We start from the raw sequence: 14,024 nt of genomic DNA, 5'->3' as shown, positions 1-14,024 counted from the left end.
AGGATTATGGTTCAAAGCCAGCCCAGGCAGGAAAGTCCATGACATGATTAGTGAATCAACCACCAGAAAACTGAAGTGGCACTGTGGTTCAAAGTGGTAGAGCACTCTCCTTACATGAAAAAGCTCAGGGACAACACCGAGGCCCTGAGTTCAAGGCCCATGACTGACCAAAAAAGAAAGAAAAAAATTTTTAACTCACTTCCTTTGACAACCCTTAGGGAACTCAACAAAATATACACCTAGTTGCACACACACTCTCATTCAGATATTAGCCCCGTTCATCAGTTGTACCAACATTCCCTAAGATCTCATCCTAACCCCCCCGACCCAGCTGTCAGAGATTCTCTCAGTCTTCATATAGACAAATATGCAGGCCATCTGTCTGAACTTGGCAACCTCTGCATGATTCCTTCCTGTCTGACCAACTATTCCTTCCAGGGATGGTTGATACGTGCACACAGTGCAAACTGCAGAGTTTGCATTTGAGCACTTTTAAAGTAGTAGAAATGAAAAAATTGTGTGTGTGTATGAGAGAGAGACAGACAGACAGAAAAAGAGGGGGGGGGGGAAGAGAGAGATTACTGGGTGTCCCAGGAGGATATCTTTTAAAATTTTTAATTTTTTTTTTTGGGTCCGGTCGTGGGGCCTGAACTCTGGGACTGGGCACTGTCCCTCAGCTCTTCAGCTCAAGGCTAGCACTCTACCACTTGAGCCACAGCGCCACTTCCGGCTTTTTTCTTATGTGGTGCTGAGGAATCGAACCCAGGGCCTTGAGCATGCAAGGCAAGTACTCTACCACTGAGCCACCTTCCCAGCCCCTAAATTTTTAATTTTTTAAAAAATTTTATTGTTATTATAAAAGTGATGTACAGAGAGGTTACAGTTACATAAGTCAAGTAATGACTACATTTCTTTTTGGGCAATGTCACCTTTTCCTTCACTTTTTCCCCTCAAGGATGCCACCTTGAAAATACATTAGAGCTCTGTGCCAGTTGCTAACATCTGTAACCCTAATTCCTCAGGAGGCTGAGATCTGCAGGTCATGGTTCAAAGTTAGCCCAGGCATGAAAGTCTATGAGACTCTTCTCTCCAGGTAACCACCAAAAAACCAAAACTGAAGCTGTGGCTCAAGTGGTAGAGCGCTAACCTTCAGAGAAAAAAAAGCTAAGGAACAGGGTTCAGCTCAGGCCCTGAGTTTAAACCCTAGTCCAACACACAAAAACAGAAACTACATTAGAAATACTCTATAGTTTTCTTGATTTCCAGGGTAGACCCAGAGTCTGTCATATATGGAAATTCTTCAAAGAAACAAAAGATGAGTTTGTGTCCCTACAGAATTTGGAGGCTGGGAGCTTTGGTGGCTCTGCAAAGGTTTGCACTCTTGGGAAGTACAAGGTGATTTTTTTTTTTTTTGGGTCCGGTCGTGGGGCCTGAACTCTGGGCCTGGGCGCTGTCCCTCAGCTCTTCAGGCTCAAGGCTAGCACTCTACCACTTGAGCCACAGCGCCACTTACGACTTTTTTCTTTTTGCTTATGTGGTGCTGAGGTATCGAACCCAGGGCCTCAGGCATGCAAGGCAAGCGCTCTACCACTGAGCCACCTTCCCAGCCCCAGTACAAGGTGATTTAATGAGGTCTGTTGAAGTTAAGGGAAAACCTAATGACTCTCCTCTCAAGTTCATAAAATCTAGGGTTTTAGATAAGAAAATCCAGGACCAAAAAGGGATGGTGAAGAAACATACACAGAGACACACACTTCCCCGCTTCTTTGCTATGAGAAATCCCAGAGGAGAAGACACTGCTAGCTGCATAAATGAGTCATAGTCTTTATAAAGCAAGGGAGGTAGAAAGCAAATTCCAGGAGATAAGTAAAGATGGCTCTCAGGGAAAGTTTTCAGCTTTAGTGTGAAATTGTCAAGCTGCTATGCTATTCTGGAAAGTAAGTAGAAAAACAACGGTGAGAAAGACATGAAGCTTTACAAGGATCCAGGCCACTCAAGTGAAAGAGAGCCTGTGTCTTAGGGCAAATTTGAGCCAACCAACTGAGAAGACAATGTGTTGGCAAGATTCAGAGAGACGGAAAATGTCCCAGTGCCCCCAGCCATTTATATTCCAGTAGGTATTCAGTAAGCGTCTTTCAAGTTCCTATGGAAAGTCCTGGCAAGGAGTGCTATTGACACACTACAGTTCCTGGCTCCATAGAACTTGCATCGCAATTTTGTGAAATGCAAGAAAAGCCTGGAACCGGGGCTGGGAAGGTGGCTCAGTGGTAGAGCGCTTGCCTTGCATGCCTGAGGCCCTGGGTTCGATTCCTCAGCACCACATAAGCAAAAAGAAAAAAGCCAGAAGCGGCGCTGTGGCTCAAGTGGTAGAGTGCTAGCCTTGAGCTGAAGAGCTGAGGGACAGCGCCCAGGCCCAGAGTTCAGGCCCCACGACCGGACCCAAAAAATAAATAAATAAAAATTAAAAGAAAAGAAAAGCCTGGAACTGATGGCTCATGCCTATAATCCTAGCTACTCAGAGGCTGAGATCTGTTGAGGGTTATGGTTTGAAGCCAGCCTGGGTAGGAAAGTCCATGAGACTCTTTAAAGAAAAACCTAGTTTTAAAATTATTTTTATCTATTTTTAAAATTATACAAAGGGGTTTCAATTGAATATATCACTTTATGAGTGATATTTTTTTTTTTTGTCAGCGGTGTGTCTTGAACTCTGGACCTGGGAGCTGTCCCTGAGCTCCTCAGCTCAAGGCTAGCACTCTACCACTTAGCCACAGCGCCACTTCCAGTGTTCTGGTAGTTAATTGGAGATAAGAGTCTCTCGGACTTTCCTGTCCCAGCTGGCTTTGAACCATGATCCTCACATCTCAGCCTCCTGAGTAGCTAAGATTACAGGCGGGAGCCACCAGCGCCCTGCTCATGAGTGATACAGCTTGATCAATGTCACCCTTTCATCATTCTTATTAATCTCTCCCAAGCCCACCCCACCCATCCCCTCAGTCTGTGACACATTTTTTTCTTTACTTTCCATGTGCGACTTGAACTCTGGGCTTGGGCACTGTCCTAGAGCTTTTTTTGCTCAAGGCTAGCACTCTACCACTTTGAACCACAGGACCACTTGTGGTTTTCTGGGGGTTAATTGGAGATAGGACTCTCAGGGGTTTTCCTACCCAGGCTGGCTTTGAACTGCAATCTTCAGATCTCAGTCTCCTGAGCAGCTAGGATTATAAGCATGAGCCACTAGAGCTAGGCTCTGTGACACTCTTATCTGCAATGAACCACCAGAAAAGGTGAAAGCGGAGCTGTGGTTCAAGTGGTAGAGCGCTAGCTTTGAGTGAGAAAGCTCAGGGACAGCACCCAGTCCCTGAGTTCAAGCCCCAGTACTGTCACAAAAGTCAAAGGACAAGGAAGAAAGCTTGGGGGTATAAGGCCAACTGTGGGAATACTGGAAGGCTTCTCTGCTCCTAGGGGAGGAATGGTCAGATCTAAAGGTCAGGCTGAACTTCAAGCAGGGGCCTGAATAGAGATAGCAGGGCTGTTCCCAAAGAACTGCAAAGGAATGCAGTTTGGGGAAGAGGGCACAAAAGATTGGCTGAGTTCTTTCTATTCTACTTTGGGATGTTTGCTTAGCAAATTTGGTAAAGTGGAGGGGGTATCTCCTCTGTGCCAGGCAGCCTGGTTGGCACTTTTTGTTTATTTACAGAACAGTTCAGTTCATCAGTATTTGCTGAGCTCTCTGAGCAGGTGAGCTGGGGCCATTCATGGAGCAGAGGGCACCACAGGAGCACAGGATCAAGCTGAAACCCCACAGAGAAGAGCCAAGGGTCCTGTAGGGCTGGAGCAGAGGGAGAGCGTGGAAGCCTGAAGCAGAAATGAACCGATCTTCCTTCAGTGGAATGGGTCTGGAGAGATCCGAGCAGAGCCCTGGGAGGCCCAGGCTGAGTGGGGGAGGCCACACCTCAGCACATTCTCTATTCCATGACATTAGAAATAATTAACCTGGGGACTAGAACAGCTGCCACCAACTCCCTTCAGGAATTCAGGCCCTCCCCAAATGACACGTCGGCCAGCACTCCCACTGTGCAGTCCTGTGGGAGAAGGAAGTCTCATTAAGTTCTCTCATCAAATGTGCTGACCTCAGGTCACCCATATACCAGCCCTCTTGGCTTCTGGTGACAGCATCCTAGGCTCTCAAGAGCCCGGACTGTCCTCCCACAAGAGAGGATCCCCCAGGATAATTCTCTTCTGGTCAAGGTCCCCACGTCTTCAAGGACTGATTCAACTCATGATGGCATCGGGGGGCTCGTGGAAGCCCTGGAGAGAAAGGTAAGAGCATTGGGTTCAATACTAGCCTAGCCACTGGTTGACTGGTGACTTACAGGCTCTTGCTAGAATTCAGTGGCTTTTGAGATAGGGGCCCTGTGAGTATGGGAACTGGGCAGTCAGGTGACTCAGTCTAGATCTGGTTGAAGTGGGGAGCTCTGATCAAGAGCAGGTGATCCTTTTGGAAAGGGGAGCAAGTAGATTAGCTCAGCACCATGATGGCAGGGAAGTAGAGGGCATTGTGAGTGTGAACAAGAGGTTCCTGGCTCAACCTGGGGTCTGGGGAGACCAGAAATGATGTCCTAGCTAAGACTTAATGGGCAAGAAGGAGTTAGGTGAGATAAAGAGGAAAAAGCATTCATATGCACAAACCAGCCTATGCAGGAGGAAGCAGGGAAAAGCAGTCTGTGCTCAGGGGATCACAAAGAAATTCAGTCTGGATAGAGCTTGAGGGAGAAACTTATCAGAGATGAAGTGAGGAGGAGCAGGGTCCAATGTGCACAGGCTAGAACTGTTCTGTAGAACCAGGACCAGCACAGTGGAACAAAGGGGACTTAGACCTGGCAGGTGGTGCAGGTACTGGCCTGGCCAAAGGCAAGGTGGTATAGGTGGAAAGGAGGGAGTTCACTCAGGGCTGATGGAGTCTTAGGGGGAGAAGTGACCCAGGAGATAGAGTTCTGACGAGAGGAGATTGGGTTGACTTTACACAATGAATTTGTAAAGCCTGAGGCTCATCCTTAATGGATACAGACTCTAGAAATTATTGGGATTCCTTAGAGAAAAGTATCAAAGAAGAGGGAAGAGGCCCAGTCCCTATAAGGGGCAGAAAGAAAGACAGAGAAGCAGAGTAATTCAAGAGGAGTGGTCACAGAAGCCAAAAGGAGTTTCCAAGGAGAGCAGGATCAGCTGTGAACAGTACCCTTGAACAGCTCAAAGATAATGGATAGTAGATCTTGTCCCTCCTAAAGAGGCCTTGGGTTGTGGGAGGGGGTTTTAATAGTGATGAGGGTGTTCCACAGTCTCCGACCTGTGATCAGGTTTGAGTAGGCGCAAAGCCTCTATACCGTACTGAACAGATTGGGTGTGGCATACCCCTTTGATATGCAAGTAAACAGGCCTAGAGATGTTGGAGCGCCCTTGGAGTGGATGGCTATTTGAAGTCTGCAATTGTAATGTGGATATTTACCACATGATGGCGCCAAAGACCAACCCTGGACTTGGGGGTCCGTTTGGGACTCCACCATAGATCGTGTAGATCATCATGTCCCGTCAGGAGGGAGTGCTGCTAGATACCTGGTGACTGAACCCTCACCACCACGAGTCTCTGTCAGACCCTTCTAGTGGTAGACACAAACTGTATCACACACCATAGCCTTTATCAAGAGACCTAGCCTGAAAGAGCCTCAGGGGAACAGCTCATCGCATGATCTAAGAAAGGCAAAGATGTCCCTCCCATTTGTCCCTTAGGAGAAGGGAGTCAGGAAGGAAGGAAGGATGCCCAGCCCTACCCAAGGGACACACAAGTCACCCCACCCCTTGCCCACAACTAGCCTAGCATGGCCCTGCTCACAGCTCCCCCTAGAGGCCAAAACTGAACCTGCTAGGTCCATGGCAGAGACCACCTGGTCTTGGAGTCCCAAGGAGAATCTCCCGCCCAGAGTAGAAATTTATACCTTCCAGTGAGGAAGCCAGCATGAAGATATGAGTAATGGTCATATTCGCTGAGAGAAAGATGCCATGTTCTCTGTATACCTTTTTGTAGCATAATTAAATACAAAGAACATAATCCAACTAGGGAAAATTCCAATATCTGGGCATGAATGGTCACTGTTAGCTCTATCAACTCTCAGAGTCAATGGACATAGACACAAGCTGTTTTTCATCTTTCTCTACTGATATATAAAAATTTCTTTCTTTGTTTTTTTTTTTTTTTGGGTCCGTTCATGGGGCCTGAACTCTGGGCCTGGGCGCTGTCCCTCAGCTCTTCAGCTCAAGGCTAGTGCTCTACCACTTGAGCCACAGCGCCACTTCTGGCTTTTTTCTTTTTGCTTATGTGGTGCTGAGGAATCGAACCCAGGGCCTCATGCATGCAAGGCAAGCGCTCTACCACTGAGCTACCTTCCCAGCCCCTGATATATAAAAATTTCTCTCCTACCTGACCTCACCCTACTCTGATATTACCTCTTTGCCTCTCTTCCAACTTACATAACTTAAATATAACAAGCTCATTTCTATCTCCTACCCATGGATCTTGCTCTTCCCATTTGATATGTTTCAGGTCTCAGCTCCAATGTCACTGCCTCAAAATAGACTTCCTCAGCCACCTTGATTAATAGGAGCCCCTCCTATTACTACAAATTTCATCATGTTCTAAAATCACCTTATCTATATGGTTGCTTCCCCCCGCCCCCAGTCCAAGGGCTTGAACTCAGAGTCTAGGCACAATTCTAAGCTTTTTCACTTGAAACTACAGCCCCACAACTTGAGCCACATCACTTCTGGTGTTTTGGTGGTTCATTGTAGATAAGAGCCTCATGCTCTGTCCTGCTCCTCTGGCTTTGAACCTTGAGCCTCAGATTTCATCCTCCTGAGTAACTAAGATTACAAGAGTGAGCCACAAACTCTGTGTTGACTTAGCTGTATATGAACTAACTTACTATCTATTTCCTTTTGCTACACTTTAAACTCCTTCAGAACTACCACTGTGTCCCCAAGTACCCAGAACGATGCCAGAGACATAGCAGTGCTTGGTGTATGCCTGACATCCATTTTCAGTAGCCCTGGAGCATGTAGGAACATGCAAAAACCTCTTTCATCCTCTGTCTCCCTCCAACAGGCCTGATTTAGAAAGCCAGTAATCAACATCTTTAGGCATAGATCTTCTGTTTGAGATCATTGTTTCTTTGAGATAAATTTCTCAAAGGGGAAATTTCAGGGGTAAAAGAGAGTTTTACATTCGATATCCTGATATGGACTGAAAACCACCGTTCTGAAATACTCAAACCAATGCTCCACTCTCCTGACAATGTCCATTCATTCATCATGCTCATCATTGACAGTATCTGGACCAAAAAAAGAGAGAAAGAAAAAAATTTGTTTTGTCAGTCATGGGGCTTGAACTCTGGGCCTGGGCACTGTTGCCAGCTCTTCAGCTCAAGGCCAGTGCTCTACCACTTGAGCCAGAGCACCACTAGCAGTTTTTTTGGTGGTTAATTGGAGGTAAGAGTCTCATGGAGTTTCCTGCCCTGGCTGGCTTTGAACTGCAATTCTCAGATCTCAGCCTCCTGAGTAGCTAGGATTACAGCCTGAGCTACCAGTGCCTGGCTAGAAAGAAAACTTTTATCTTGTTAGTTATATTTGCATGGAATCCCTCCCCCACCTTTTTGTGCCAGTACTGGGGCTCAAACTCAGGACCTTGTACTCTCATTTAGATTCTCCTCCCCTCCATGCTCACACTCCATCTCTTGAGCCACAGCTCCACTTCTGGCTTTTGGGTGGCTAATTGGAGATAAGTTTCACAGAAGAAGTAGAACTATACCTCAAAGTGGTAGAGCACTATCATTGAGTAGAAAAGCTCAGGGATAGTGCCTAGGCCCTGAGTTCAAGCTCCACGACTGACACACACACAAGAACAACAACACTACAAAACCTTGTGTTTGCCAGGCACTGATGGCTCACGCCTTTAATCCTAGCTACTCAGGAGGATGAGATCTGAGGATCATGGTTTATCTCCAATTAACCACCAGAAAACCAGAAATGGCTCTGTGGCTCAAAGTGATAGAGCACTAGCCCTGACAAAAACAAAACAAAACTCAGGGATAGTACCCAAGCCCTGAGTTCAAGCCCTGTAACCAACAACAACAACAAAAAGAGCCAGGCACCGGTGGCTCACACCTGTAATCCTAGCTAGTCAAGAAGCTGAGATCTAAGGATCATGGTTCAAAGCCAGCCCTGGCAGGAAAGACCATGAGACTCTAAATCTCCAATAAACCACTCAGAAAATAGGAAGTGGCGTTGTGGCTCAAGTGGTAGAGTGCTCGCCTTGAGCTGAAGAGCTGAAGGACAGCGCTCAGGCCCAGAGTTCAAGCCTCACAATTTATTTAAAAAAAAAAAAAGAGTAAATAGGGCTGGGAATGGTAAAGTCTAGACTAGAACATGGGACAGCATACTCGACCCCAGCCCTTTGACACATATAATAGGCTGGGGCTGGGGGTATGAGGAAGCTGGCTGTGTCTGAAGTGGAATCCCACACTTAGCTCTCTCAGGTCTGCTTCTACTCCACTCTATATTGAAACCCTTCAGCAGGCCCACTTTTCTGGCACTTTTGGTCTTCCCTCACTTGCCCTGATTGATCACTGCTCCTCCAAAAGCTATCTTTATCGCAGACCCTCTCTTTCCTCTATCCACATGTCTAGCTGCCTTCTGGACACTTTCCCCTGAAGGAACCCCAGACCTCTCAGATGCCACTTACCCTAACTGACCATATCACTGTCTCCATAACCTGATCCTTTAGGCCTCCAGTTTGAATTGAGAAAGCACTACCTTCCACACATGCCCCAGGCCCAAAGCCCTGCATCTAGGATGCCTCCATCTCCAAATCCCGATGGAGTGCCAAGCCCTGCATACCTCCCACATACTGTTTTCCATCCCCACTGACCCCAAGGCAGGCCTAGAAATGGCATCCACCATCAACGTGGCTAGAACCAGAAACGGTACTAACCTCTTTGCTGCCCCATCCCCCAACTGTCTGAGTGCCAATGTCATGCTAATAACACCTTTCTCACAAAGTCCTATGTAGACAACATGCTTTCTCTCTCTCTCTCTCTCTCTCTCTCTCACACACACACACACACACACACAAATGTGTACAATCTCACAGACATACCCACAACTTCGGTGATAAAGAAGGTATATAAGCTGAATGCTGGATGCTCACATGTGATCTTAGCTACTCAAGAGGCTAAGATCTAAACATCGAGGTTCAAAGCCAGCCTGGGCAGAAAAGTCTGTGAGACTCTTATCTCCAATAAACTACTCAGAAAAAGCCAGAAGTGGGGCTGTGGCTCAAGTAGTAGAGCTCTAGCCTTGTGCACAAAGAGGTTCAGGGACAGCACCCAAGCCCTAAGTTCAAGTCCCAGGACTGGGGGGGTGGGTGAGAAGATGTATATATAAACTTGGGGGATATACCTGATCTGACCAATTGTGTCAGGGATGATGGTAATCTAGACTTTAGTTCTTATCCCTTCCCACCTCCAGCGCTGATGGACACAAATGCTTGGTGAATCTCTGTTGAATGAATGATGTGGCCACAAGTATTATAAAGGGGAGGCTTCTATTCTGTCTCTTCACAGAACGCTGCGGGCAGGGAGGCTGGATGCCAGAGAGCTATGAACCATGGGAGCTGTGGGGTGGGATAAAAGCAGCCTGTTTTTCTGGATTTTTGGATGTGAGCTGCATAGCTCCCCAAAATAGAGCAGACAGCATCATGTGGGAGCACCGGGTGCTCACTAGGGCCCTTGCTACCCCGTGCCATCTGTTTAGGAGGATTTTTCTTAGAACAAAGTCCACTCCCCCCCTCAAAATAAGAACTTCTCTGGGTTGGAAATGCCCATGATTCTTTGCTACACCCCAGCTCCCAGCTCAGTGCCATGCAGAGGATGTACCCAGAGAGTACAGAGAGTGATGCCTGACTCAGGCAGCGCCAATCCAACTATGAGTCAGGAAGCCAAGCTGGAGCTCAGACTCAGCCCTTCCTAACCACATGACCTGGAAATGTGCTGCTTCCCCTGCTTCAGATGTCTCCTCTGCATCATGGGTTTCAGATATGTCCTTCCTTGGAGGCCAGCTCACTAGTAATTGGGAAGAGGCCTGAGATGCAGGACTCTTGGTATTCCATGGTTCTCAGATGCCACGCCTCCATCAAGAGCTCTAGGCTGGGGGGCAAGGGCCAGACCAACTCACCGGTGTGCCATTACTCACAAGTAGCTCCATCTTCGCTGGTCCTGGTGGTCACAGGCCTGCCCAGAGACAAGTACAGTAGGCAGTGATGGGATTTCAGAGGAAGAGGATCTGGGCTGAGGGGGCCTTTGAGCTATTTTCTAATGGAAAAAAGGAAGAAGAGAGGATAGGAGAAAAGATGAGCTAAACCGGGCGCTGGTGCTTCACAACTGTAATTCTAGCTACTAAGGAAGCTGAGATCTGAGGATCACAGTTCAAAGCCAGCCCAGTCAGGAAAGTCCATGAGACTCTTATCTCTAATAAACCACTCCGAAAACCAGAAGTAGTGCTGTGGCTCAAGTGGCAGAGGGCTAGCCTTGAGCTGAAGAGCTAAGGGACAGCGTCCAGGCCCAGAGTTTAAGCCCCACGACTGAACAACAACAACAAAAAAAATTGGGCCTAGTGGACAGCATGTCCACTGCAGGTAGGCTGGAGTAATGGAAGCCAGAGCAGCTCAGGCTTTATCTTGTGAAAGATAAGAAAGTGAAGTCAACTTAGGCTGGATCTCCTAATGGTCTCATCATAAACTTATCCTAAGGGCAATAAGGAACCATCAAAACCTCTGAAGAAGGAGAGTAATATGATCTGATTGATTATTTGAAAGGTCCTTCTTCCAGGCTGTTGGGTAAAGATTAAATTTAGTCACAAAGGTAGACACAGAATGGTCAGGAAAACACAAACAAACAGTAGCTCAGGTCCAGATATAAGAGAACAGAGAGACATGGCCAGACACAGGTCAGTGTGGCTGACTGTGAAGAATATGGAAATCATCCATGAAAAATGTGGATTCTGGGGCTGGGTGTGGTGGTTCATGCCTGTAATCCCAGAAACTCAGGAGGTGGAGACTGGGAAGATTACAATTTGAGGCTGACCCTGGCAAAAATTTAGTGAGACTCTATCTCAACCAAACATGCCAGGCATGGAACATTGTGCCTTGTAATTTCAGCTATTTGGGAGGTATTTAGTAAGATCTTGGTAACTGTGAGATCTTATCTGAAAGTTATATTAAAGGCAAAGAGTGCTGGGGCCTGGCATCTGCCTGGTGAGCAGAAATCCCTGAGTTTAAACCCCATTACCACCAAAACAAACAATAAGGAAGTAGCCTGGTAAGTGCTTCCCTAGCATGCAGGAAGCCAGGGTCCAATCCCCAACATGAGAATGAACTGCATAAGCAGCCCTACTTGTGACTCCTGTTCTAGGTGCTCAAGGAGTATTCACGGAATGAACAAATTTTTTAAAATGGAGCACTAGTAGTAGGAGTGGGATGGAGGAAGAAATGAATTCAAAAGATATGAAGCAGATAGAATCAAGAAGAAAAGGCCCACATACAAAGCATACATACATCCTTAATCCTAGTATGGAAGGCTGAGAGGCAAGATGATCTCAAGTTCAAGGCTATATAGCCTGGGCTATACAGTGCACTTTAGAATGGTCTCAAACAACCACCAAAAGGACAGGGCAGACAGTTTGAATGAAGATAGGAGTGGGGGTAATCGAGGGGTCATGAATTTGCTCATTCACCCACTTACTCACGCAACAAATATTTCTTGAACTCCCACTATGGAGACAGGACAATAGTGACCAGTACTGAGGTCCAGGCCCTGCACGTTGCTTAGAGAACAGTCAGGCCCCTAGGCACACATGGGTAGGAAAGCCACCTAGCCCTAGTACAAAGGAGGAAGAGAGTCAGCCTGGGGCTGGACAGAGTAACAAGAGGAGGCTGTCTGCAGAAAAGGTATTTGGAAGATGCATGCCTTGCTGAGGAGGTATTTCAGAAGTGGGCAGGGGGCATTGGAGGTATGGCTCAGTGGTAGGGCACTTGTCTAGCAAGTATGAAGTCACTGGTGCCTGTTTTAGTGCCAGGAAGGCTCATGTGTGCCTGGGTTCAAGCGATCCTTTGCAGGGTTGAGGACAGAGGAAGAGAATGGCATTTTCTGACAATCATGAGACCTGGGAGGCCATCCACAGCTTTAGAACAAGAGGCGGTTCCAGGCAAAAGGTTAGGAGGAGGGCTGGAGAGGCGGAAAACTGGGAGAGGCTAAGGGGTAAGGGCCTTGGGAGATGGAGTTTGTCAGTGCCTCCAGGGCTCCAGCCCTCAAGGTCTAGATCAGGGGCAGAAGTTTAAAGACCTTTTTGAAGTCCCTTGAACCCTTTCTGCATATGGCTTCAGGAGACTGGGTCTGAGGCATGGTATGGGCTCAGTGCCCATGGTTGAAGAGGGCCAACAGTACCTGGTTAATGGGAGAGATGGGCCATTTGAGCTCCCCCTTTGGCCCGATTGGGGGATCAGATCTCAGCTCCACCTCATCCCATTCCAGAGAAAGGCTATCAGTACAGTGCTGGCTTTGGAAAAGACAGAACGCTGGGTCCTATTGCCAAATATGCACCCCCAAGTCTGTATACCCAAACCTTGCCAGGTTTCCCATCTATGAAGCAGGAACAAAGCCCGAGGCTCCCCAGAAACCAGTATCCAGTGAGTAGTGAATGCAGGGCTAGGTTACGCTCCTGACCTTACCAGCCACACAGTGGTAGAAAGGGCTGCCAGGCTCCACAATGGGGAAACTGAGGCTGACTGAAAAGGCAGAGAGGGACGGAGGGAGGGAGGAGGGATGAGCGGCAGTCTGGGCCCTGAAAGTGTGAGATGTTGCCCTTCTTCCCAGAAACTAGCTTTGATTTCTCCAACCCACCCACCCAGCAGTGGCAGCTCCAAGGACATGTTTCAGGGTGAGGGTTCACAGACTGGGGGCCCGGATGGTCTCTGGAGCCACAGGGATCTTGGGGAGACGGCCGAATAAGGAGGGGGTTCTCTAGCGCCCTCTCCCCTTCCCCGTTGTAAGGTTCAAAGGAAATTACCCAAGGCGCCCTCGGCGCCCCAAGCTCTCCCCCCACTCCCCACAAGCCATCCATCAGCCCGGTTACCGGAGAGGGCGGAGCGAGCCGTGGGCGCCCCTAGGGGTGCAGGCGCCCAAGGAGCCGGGGGGTGGGGCCCGGCGGGCCGGGGGAGGGAGGGGAGAGGAGGGCGCGAGGGGCGGGGCGGAGGGAGCGGCCGGCGCCAGCGGCGGCGACCGCGGCAGCTGCGGCGCGACCAGGCCGGGCGACGCCGAACACCCCGAACAGCTCCAGGTCCTCGCGCCCCAGCGCAGCCATGTGAGTGTCCGCGCGGTTCCGGGGCCGCGCCCGGGCCGGAGGCTCCCGGTGCCGCCTCCACGTCCCCACCGGCGGGCCGCCCGGTGGGTCCGGGGATCTGCGGCCCTGTCTCCCCTATCCCCATTCCCGGGACTCGCGTTGTCTCCCGCCGCCCCGCCGCCGCTCCCGATCCCCTCTCTTGGGCGTGGAGGACGCAGCTTCGCCCCACAAAAGCCGCCGCCTCCGGGCCTGGCGCGCCCGGCGCTGCCTCCTTCCCTCCTCCGGCCGGGCCTCGGCGCCGGTGCCCCGGGGCCGTGCGGTGGGCCGGGCGGGAGGGCGGGCCCGGTGCTGCAACCTGGGCCGCGGACCAGCTTTCTTTCTCCCGGAGACGCCCGCTGCCCACGCCGCTGCCGGGGAGGCTTGGCCTGCAAATGGGGAGGGGGCTCGGGCGGCTTTCCAGATGAGCTAATCTTCCTGGCCCCGCGGGCCGACCTAAGCTGCTTTGGAAAGGCCAGGCCCGAGGTAACAGGCGCGGGCGGGGAGCCGACCCCCCCCCCCGTCCCTGCAAATGGAGGCTGCGGTGG

The 14,024-nt window shown here is 49.4% G+C and overlaps 1 protein-coding gene across 2 annotated transcripts in view; it reads left to right on the top strand.

Annotated features, from left to right (window-relative positions):
• Nucleotides 1-4,215: 4,215 nt before the first annotated feature.
• Nucleotides 4,216-14,024, top strand: part of Ripor1 (RHO family interacting cell polarization regulator 1) — a 29,230-nt gene continuing 19,421 nt past the window's right edge. Inside the window, exon 1 of one of the 2 annotated variants that reach the window (XM_042700718.1) lies at nt 4,216-4,320. The gene's annotated coding sequence lies outside the window, so the exon portion shown is untranslated. Of the gene's footprint in view, nt 4,321-13,369; nt 13,462-14,024 lie in introns of those variants that run through there. The other variant, XM_042700717.1, reaches the window with a different exon arrangement.

Source organism: Dipodomys spectabilis, unplaced genomic scaffold, assembly GCF_019054845.1.
Source record: "Dipodomys spectabilis isolate Male_0828 unplaced genomic scaffold, ASM1905484v1 ptg000273l, whole genome shotgun sequence".
Taxonomy (NCBI): Eukaryota; Metazoa; Chordata; class Mammalia; order Rodentia; family Heteromyidae; genus Dipodomys; species Dipodomys spectabilis.
Note: the sequence above shows the minus strand (reverse complement) of the source record. Positions and strands in the feature narration are given on the sequence as shown.